Here is a 9,933-nt window from a genome sequence, read left to right as displayed (position 1 = left end):
GTAAGCTGCAATTCTGTCCAATGTCACAAGTGTTTCTTCACGAATGTGTTGTAGCTTGCCACTCTATTCATGGTTTTTGTCCATACTTGCGCTTATTTTAGGATCATTAATAGAAACATATATGCCTTCTGATGCTAAACAAACTCTTGGAGGCAAGAAAATAACTCGAATAATTCGGAAATTACGTAGGAAATGGATGCAAACAAACATTATGCTTACGACGCGTCTGACGTTCACCTTACCTGCCGCTTGGAGCGCTAGTGTCGCTCCATCTGTCAAACGGCAACTTTTACAGCAGCGAGTGTCGCGACTGTTATGTTAGACTGTGGTAATTTCGAGCGAGCAGTTCTCGAGGTGTGTCGGCAGTGGTCGGATGCAACCTGCGGCAGAAAGAAGCCGTGCGACATGAGAGGTCGCAGACTGCTGTGACCGTGCTAGTAGCGCCGGAGGAGACTTTGGTAGTAAGCGAGGATTTTTTTTTTGAAAATTTTCGACTTCGCTGAACGTAGTTGTTGGCTGCTAGAGCATTGGAGGGATTTTGTCAGATTTGTGTAGGTGGATACACTCAGAATAATATTCGTATCTTGTGGCCAGAAACGTATTTGTTGAGCACAGACATTGTGGAATAATTAAAAGTCTATGTAAAGTTTTTCAGCATTAAAATCATCAATTTTCTGAATATAGTAAATTCAAAGTTGGTTTCTTTCATTTTTCTTTAGTTAGTTGACCAAACCACTCCTGATCATTCAATTTCTATATATAAAAGTATGGCAGTAATTGTTGCAATTAGTCCATGCAATGCACTCTGCATGGATCGCAGTATTGCTTTTTGAAATATTTTAGCATGTTGCTGATCACGCAGTTGCAGCGGCAAGACTGAGTGAGTTTTCTGTTGCGCACACTAACATTGCAGAACCGTTGTTAGGAGACTTTAGAGGATACTTTAAACCTCGCAGTCAGATGGCTAAGAACTGATTTCTTTATAATGCGTGAAAGGAATAATTAATCGTATGTTCAAATTCCGGTTCTTTTGGTTCTCAATCAAAAAAACTATCATTGTCAGGGACGGAACGTCACACACACATATTTCAGTACTTCTTTAAAAAGTAATTTACCCAATAGAATTTCAACCTTTCTGTATGAAAATTCGCTCCGAATATGGCTAGACGAATTCTTCGCCGCAAAACCAAGTGATTTCTACAGCAGCAGAATCGAGAAACTATCCCAGAGTCGGCAGACTTGTGGATAGTGAAGGAGAACATATTATTGACGACTGAAGTCTCTGTTATGTATATCTGTTAAGTTTATTAAACTTAACGCAGAGAGGTGCGCCGTGGTTGCGCTCCATTAGAGGTTAGCGCTACTTCCTCCTGCGATTAAAGGTATATCGCTGGCTAGCGAGGTGTTATGTAGCGAGCGCGAAGCAGGAAGTGAGAAATGAGTTACGGACTAGAGTCGGCGGACATGTGGCTATTGCGTCAGTGTGTGATTCACGCCCGATTCGAAGCGCGGTTTTGTAGCGCTGGCTATCAACAGGTTTCCTGGCGGAAGGTTGTTCTATGGATATACGGTGGAAATGGTTGTACTCCGGTGCTGCTCCGTAGTAATACTGCTTTACAGCTTGTGGTATAAGCGTTGAGAGAAGCATTTGTTCGGTTGTGCTCTGAGTTGCAAAACTGTGTTTCCTAGAAGTGTGAAACTCCAATGAAGCAGATGCATTGGGCTCTTCATAAGGTGCTGAATTTTAGTCTATTTCAGCTCCGTACTTTACTTTGATTTCGGCATGCATCGAAAGGTCATGCCATGCTGGAGAAGATGTAATGTGATGTGGTGACATTTAGCTAAACGGGCCAATCTATTAGCGACGACATTCGAGAAGACACTTACTAAAGGTACTGTCTTGATAACCTTCATCTAATCCTTCTCGAACTTGGGCATTGCCACAATTGTTGTCTATCTTAAAGGTGTTCACGGTAATATGTATTTGAACATCGATCACCTTTAAGAGTTGGAACTAGAGAGCTGTTACAAACATTGACTCTTAGGCAAGCTGTAATTGCATTAGGTGATTGCTAAACTATCCGTGTTTGCTGTTTTCTATTTCTGATTTTAAATTTATGGGACTGTGCTGAAGTAAACCTCAGGTGTGGATTAGAAAAAAATATTTTGCTTCATTTAAGGGATCATTTTCATTTGAAATGTATGTGCTCCCGTGGAGAACTAAATAGAGTGCGATTGTGAGTTGTGTGCTGGAGTACGTATATCGTTTTCATGACTGTGCCTTGTAATCAAACGGAACATTGTGTGGTCAAGTAAACCTGTCTGTTGCAGAAATTTGCTTAGGTAATGTGACGCCATAACACCTACAGGATCATAGAGAAATGTATCGACCATCTTTTACGGCTTTCAAACTATGAAAGTTGACTGAATTCAGAGCTCACATCCAGTTATGATTCTGGAATAAGCGTCTCAGTATTTCTTTTTTTGTTAAATCTGAAAATTTTCGCACTTATCTTTTTACAATACATGTTGGCAACCAAGCTCAATTAATCGCTCTCACCCTTTCCTAAATTCCAGTACCCTGGTACATACGCTACAAATTTGTGGACTAGCGCAATATAAAGCCGAACTCATCCAAGTCATAGAGGGCTGCATAGGTGAGTGCGAAAACTTTACCATATACAGAAAATTTCGCCTACCAGAAGTATTGTTAGAACAGAGAGGCAAGTAAGTTGAATTATTTATGCTATAATACCCATAATGCAAATTTTCTTATCTTACTTTTCTCGGCAACATCACAAGCCTGTAACGCTGTTTCACGTAGTTTCAAATCCTTTACCTAACAGGTAAGGTGTCAGAGATATACAAAGGTAAGTTACCGAACAGAAAATTTAGTTTTGTAGAACTGTTTCTTGAAGTACGACATACGATACTGTGCACAGCACTTCTTCGAACGTTTCTTTAATAAACTATATAACATTCCAAGACCAAACATTACCGAAGAGAATTGCCAAAGTGTGAAATTCTGTTGACTTTTGAATATCTATCATTAAGAGGCAACATGTTAAGCGGCGCAGTGGCTTAGATCAATGTGTTTCTTTCGCTGCCCTCCAAGAACGTGAAAAACAGTTAACCATTTTCTTTCATAAATCAGTAATTTTTTGCAATCGGTACGACATTTGGTATTTACATATATACATAAATATGATCCACCCGTCGCAACGGCCCGTTAGCTCAGTTGGTTAGAGCGTCGTGCTAATAACGCGAAGGTCGTGGGTTCGATCCCCCCACGGGCCAATTTATTTTAATTACCACATATGTGATAAAGTCTGATATTATATACATGCTGTTTGGTATTAAATCCCTATTTCAGAAAGGTACACTGATAAAGGCGAGATGTATTAGGGTACTGGCTTCGAACCTTTCTCAGCTCATAATCCCTTAATGCATTCACATATTAGCTAGAACCCCCTACCCACCTATTATCGTCAACATTAGCAACTAAATAAACTTGAGAATGGAAAAGAATTTTCTTTGAACACTTTCATTTTTAAAATGATGAAAGATAAATTATATTTCGTTTTTGTAAGCGTTTTGTTGAACCACGAATTAATGAGTCAATGAGACATTTGGTATGGCTTATTTGTAACAACTTTTTTATAGAACGATGAAGCAGTTTTCAGTCCACTGCGGGTATTACTTAAAACTACCTCTCGTAAAAGGAAGCCAACTAGCCACATTAAGGGTAGATATGTGTTACAAAACATGCTTCGTCTGCATCACTCTTCTCCCTAGGCTACACTTGCTTCAGCCACACCCTGCACCCCATTTAAAATCAAGCAAATTAAAATAGGTTAACTATACTTAGGCCCACTGTTTGTAAAATCACTTTATTAGTGGATTACTTACTTCAGAACAGCCAAAAATAAGATAATAACAGGCTGCCAACCTTTTGTGCCTGGCCACTGCCACTATAATAATAATAATAATAATAATAATAATAATCGTAATAATAATAATAAGAGGAAGAAGAAAATAATAATAATAATAATAATAATAATAGTACAATGTAGAACCTACGTCAGTGCAGTATCCACTACACAGTTACTATTGTGCGCCGGTTTGTTTACTGCTATGAAATGAATAATGAAGCAATGTCTCACCTACTGTGGGAACTACCTACACCTTAGGAAGAGATATTTTGGCACATTCACTATTTGTCTCAGGCTTCGCACCGCTCGACTTAACTTACACATTTAAAGGAATACCTTGAGGGTAGAATTAGCCCGAAAAGTGAATAGATAAAGTTATTGAAAGACCACAGAGAGTACTCCTCCAACTTTCGAGTTGGGAAAGCTACTTATCAGGAGAGGTGAATTAAATCTGCGTTGTATTCGATATTTTTTCATCGTAACGATGTCGGTTTGTGTCCGCAGCTGAATAGTTATAGGATACGACTAAAAACCTTTACAAAGTCATCTCCCTCTGAACTTGTCTTTAATGTATGACTGGTTTTTTTTATGTACCTTTAACAGTGGGATCCAAAGTTCCTGGAACCGGTCAAGCGTTAAATTTTTTTAAAGTAATGCACATTTCTGATAGGTTTATCACTGTACTCCGCATACTGTAAAAATTGTGTGAGGTTAACAAGAAACCTCTGTGCTTCATGTAACTTTTCTGTGCTTTCTACCTTTACCTCCAGATTTTATCGCAAGCTGAAATCTTAGTAGAGTAAATTATTATCAAAAACCTCCGCGCGTTATCTTGGCAGATCTGCGGGGGACTTTATAACAGGCTCCAGTACACAGGAGCAGCGCAGACCTTTGACAGCGCAGTGGGCTGACAAAAGAAGGCTAAACTGACGTCAGGTGCTTAAAAAGAAGCAGCCTACATGATAAAACCAGCCTGCTATTTCAAGCAGCAAGGTGGATGTGCAGCACCTTCATAGAGTGTCCGTGAAAAAATAATGAAGCACGAAAAACTCTTTGTAGGCGCTAAGAACACACAGGGTGCCCACAGTGAAAAACGACAACAAAGTAAAGAGGGCAGAGAGAAGGAGCTCGCAGAGCAAGCCGTGGACGCACAGTGTTCAGAAATGGCGTTCACATCCTAGCCTGCCAGTCTTCATCTGGATGGTCACGGCGTCTCTAAATCAATTAACGGGAACTGCGACAAGGTTCCTCCAACACTAGAGCCATCTCATGTCTTTTTCCTCCGTCCAATCGAATCCACTCTACAACTGCCATAAAATACACTCATTTTCAGAAAAAAACAGAACATTGTGAACGACTAGAGATAGGAAGTTCATACTCATATGACATGTACAGGGCTATTACAAATGATTGAAGCGATTTCATAAATTCACTGTAGCTCCATTCATTGACATATGGTCACGACACACTGCACATACGTAGAAAAACTCATAAAGTATTGTTCGGCTGAAGCCGCACTTCAGGTTTCTGCCGCCAGAGCGCTCGAGAGCGCAGTGAGACAAAATGGGAACAGGAGCCGAGAAAGCGTATGTCGTGCTTGAAATGCACTCACATCAGTCAGTCATAACAGTGCAACGACACTTCAGGACGAAGTTCAACAAAGATCCACCAACTGCTAACTCCATTCGGCGATGGTATGCGCAGTTTAAAGCTTCTGGATGCCTCTGTAAGGGAAATCAACGGGTCGGCCTGCAGTGAGCGAAGGAACGGTTGAACGCGTGCGGGCAAGTTTCACGCGTAGCCCGCGGGAGTCGACGAATAAAGCAAGCAGGGAGCTAAACGTACCACAGCCGACGGTTTGGAAAATCTTACGGAAAAGGCTAAAGCAGAGGCCTTACCGTTTACAATTGCTACAAGCCATGACACCCGATGACAAAGTCAAACGCTTTGAATTTTCGGCGCGGTGGAGATCATGATCAGCAATTCATGTCATGGCCTCCACGTTCTCCCGACTTAACCCCATGCGATTTCTTTCTGTGGGGTTATGTGAAAGATTCAGTGTTTAAACCTCCTCTAACAAGAAACGTGCCAGAACTGCGAGCTCGCATCAACGATGCTTTCGAACTCATTGATGGGGACATGCTGCGCCGAGTGTGGGAGGAACTTGATTATCGGCTTGATGTCTGCAGAATCACTGAAGGGGCACATATCGAACATTTGTGAATGCCTAAAAAAACTTTTTGAGTTTTTGTATGTGTGTGCAAAGCATTGTGAAAATATCTCAAATAATAAAGTTATTGTAGAGCTGTGAAATCGCTTCAATCATTTGTAATAACCCTGTACATTAGTACGTTCTGTAGAAATGACTAGCATTTTAACCATGTCAGCCCGCGGGTTCGAGGTCAACTCGATATCGCGGTGCAACACAACCTATCGGTAATATGCGCCTGGGGCTCTCGTTGTCATATAAACCGAAGGTAATGGATCATTGGGACTTGAGCAGACGTACAGGTGCCTCGCAGAGGTATGCGTGAACCGTGCCGTCAAATAGGTGAGATTGAAAGAGGGCACATTGTTGGCATGAGAAAGTGTGATGTGTCCATCTGGGAAATTGTTGCTCGTGTGGGGCGAAGTGTTAGGCAGCGCAACGGGTGTGTGTAGAATGGTTCAGGGGAGGTCGTAGAACACGACGAGATGGGTTTTCAGGTCGCACCGTCCAGACCCCCCCCCCCAACCCCCCTAGAAGATCGACAACTCATCCCGAAGGCAGTGCAGGACAGATCTGCGTCCTCCTCGTCTCTGGCGCAACAGTGTAACACATCGTACACTATGAGAAGTGACAGTCCGTCCCCGTTTATAACGGCACTGGTTACGCGCGCTTCGTCCACTTCTCCGCCTACCTTTGACGAATGTGCAGAAACATGGTGTGTGGAACGGCGTCACTGTGGAGAGGAATGACAAAAGAAAGTGTTTTCGGAAGAATCCAGTTTCTGTTTGTTTGAAAATGATGGCCTCATTTTGGTTCGCCGCAGATAAGGGCAGCGGCATCACAGTGACTAGATTCACACAAGACATACAGCGCTAACTCAAGACGTTATGGTGTGGGGGTGCTATTGAGGACAACGAAAACTCACAGTTGGTGCGTGTCTCGGGGCACTGCGACCAGCGTTACCTACGTGAATGAATCCTGCGACCCACAGCCATACCCTTTCTGCACATCACCCCACACTGCATTTTTCAAATGGTTCAAATGGCTATAAGCACTATGGGACTTAACATCTGAGGTCATCAGTCCCCTAGAACTTAGAACTACTTAAACCTAGCTAACCTAAGGACATCACACACGTCCATGCCCGAGGCAGGATTCGAACCTGCGACCGCAGCAGCAGCGCCGTTCCAGACTGAAGCGCCTAGAACCGCTCGGCCACAGCGGCCGGCGGCATTTTCCAGCAAGACAATGCACGACCACATGTTGCTGCACGAAGAAGTGTCACAGGATGTCAGCCTTTTGCCCTGGCCCGCCGCATCACCAGACTTGATGCCAATCGAAAACGGTGAAACGAAGGGTGCGGCGCTGTGACCCAGTGCCAACCATCACAGATGAACTTTGGAACCAGGTGAATGCAGCATGGATGGCTATACCACAGGACGTCATTCGCGCCTAATACGCATCGATGCTATTTTGCATTGAACTAGTTATCAGGGCCCATGGTGGACGCTTTGCCTACAAGGCAACAGGACACAGTCTGAGGCTAAGTGATTGAAATGCTAATCATCTGCGCAGAACATACTAATGTACATGTCCTGTGAATATGAACGTCCTGCCTCTAGTCGTTCAAGGTGTTCTGTTTTTTTCTGAACGTGAGTGTACTTGTATGTTTCATTAATTCATTTCAGTCACCTACGAGAGAACCAGAATGCAATGATAAATCACCGCATTTAATCTACAAGTTGTGGCTCAGACACTGGGGTCATCTACACACATGTGGAAGTAGAAACTCGACTGAACGGCGCATTCATAGCAAGTAGCGTCCCTTCGCTATGGGCACAGGCCTCCTACGCATCGAGCCAATCCCAATTGTTATTCTTGCTTTGTTATAATATCGGTTCTCATTTTTAGGCATTAAAAATCAGGAAATTATACAAATTTTTAGTTTTAAAATTAAATTATTTAATTATAATTAAATTTATTTATGAGAATATGAGCAATATGCAGTAGCTACTCACGAATACAATTTAATCTGTGTCTCGCTGATTGCTGAAGAATTACGACACACAATGGGATTCATCCTCAAGCTGTCAGTCACAAATGACTGAGTATTATCCACAAACACTGCCCTGTACTGGGAACACGAGCGCTCTACGTCACAAGACGGCAGTCTGGCAAACTTACAAGGGGCACGTCGCTCACGGTCACATGCACACACTTTTCTTGATGAGGAACTAACACATCTGAAATTTTACGCATAATCTGAAACCCCCTTTTGTTTCCTAACACACGTCTGAATTTATTTTGTTGCATTTGTCCTACAGATACAGTAAGTCTCTCAAGTTTTCTATCAATGTCGTAAACACATTGAACTGTTTCTGTACGATTGCAACTGAAGCTGTATCACCTTTGTCCAGCACATTAACTACCGAGGAAAAACCAAACGGTGGACTGCAGCGGGCCAAGATGTCCAGCGCGTCGTTACTCGGGTGGGTGGCAGTGGTACGTCGCGTTTGAATATGTGAATTCTTCTCGGCGACTTTGTGAGCACTCTTTTTCCCGTTAGAAATCACTTAATCCATTTCAGGATATACTGCTCTAATTTCGTCACATATTTCGTGTAAACCATGCGCAATGCATAGGAAATGCATCATTTTGGAATACCTAAAATCCATAGAGAAGAAATAAAAACTTTGAGGTTCGCCGATGGCATTGTAATTCTGTCAGAGACAGCAAAGGACTTGGAAGAGCAGTTGAATGGAATGGACAGTGTCTTGAAAGGAGGATATAAGATGAACATCAACAAAAGCAAAACGAGGATAATGGAATGTAGTCGAATTAAGTCGGGTGATGCTGACGGAATTAGATTAGGAAATGAGACACTTAAAGTAGTAAAGGAGTTTTGCTATTTGGGGAGCAAAATAACTGATGATGGTCGAAGTAGAGAGAATATAAAATGTAGACTGGCAATGGCAAGGAAAGCGTTTCTGACGAAGAGAAATTTGTTAACATCGAGTATAGATTTAAGTGTCAGGAAGTCATTTCTCAAAGTATTTGTATGGAGTGTAGCCATGTATGGAAGTGAAACATGTACGATAAATAGTTTGGACAAGAAGAGAATAGAAGCTTTCCAAATGTGGTGCTACAGAAGAACGCTGAAGATTAGATGGGTAGATCACATAACTAATGAGGAAGTATTGAATAGGATTGGGGAGAAGAGAAGTTTGTGGCACAACTTGACCAGAAGAAGCGATCGGTTGGTAGGACATGTTCTGAGGCATCAAGGGATCACCGATTTAGTATTGGAAGGCAGCGTGGAGGGTAAAAATCGTAGAGGGAGACCAATAGATGAATACACTAAGCAGATTCAGAAGGATGTAGGTTGCAGTAGGTACTGGGAGATGAAGAAGCTTGCACAGTATAGAGTAGCATGGGGAGCTGCATCAAACCAGTCTCAGGACTGAAGACCACAACAACAACAACAAGAGGTGCCGCTGCCTTCTTCACATAGGCTGCAGCACTATGCTTATTTTCATTCCATAATGCCATATGGGGTTATTTTTTGGGGTAATTCATCAAGCCAAGCTTAAGTTTTCCGGGCACAAAAACGTGCATGAAGAGTTATATGTGGTGTGAACTCAAGAACATCCTGTTTACGGAACTAGGGATACTAACTACTGCTTCCCAATATATTTATTCCTTAATGAAATTTGTCATTAAAAATATATAGCTTTTTCAAACCAACAGCTCAATTCATGGAATCAATACTAGAAATAAGAATAATCTTCACAA

General features: G+C 42.1%; 1 non-coding gene across 1 annotated transcript; it reads left to right on the top strand.

The window, feature by feature from the left end:
- Window positions 1-3,223: 3,223 nt before the first annotated feature.
- Window positions 3,224-3,297, top strand: Trnai-aau (transfer RNA isoleucine (anticodon AAU)). Its single transcript has one exon. It is a non-coding gene; the product is annotated as a tRNA-Ile (tRNA).
- Window positions 3,298-9,933: the final 6,636 nt, after the last annotated feature.

This window comes from Schistocerca serialis, chromosome 1 (genome assembly GCF_023864345.2).
Source record: "Schistocerca serialis cubense isolate TAMUIC-IGC-003099 chromosome 1, iqSchSeri2.2, whole genome shotgun sequence".
NCBI classification, from domain to species: Eukaryota; Metazoa; Arthropoda; class Insecta; order Orthoptera; family Acrididae; genus Schistocerca; species Schistocerca serialis.
Note: the sequence above shows the minus strand (reverse complement) of the source record. Positions and strands in the feature narration are given on the sequence as shown.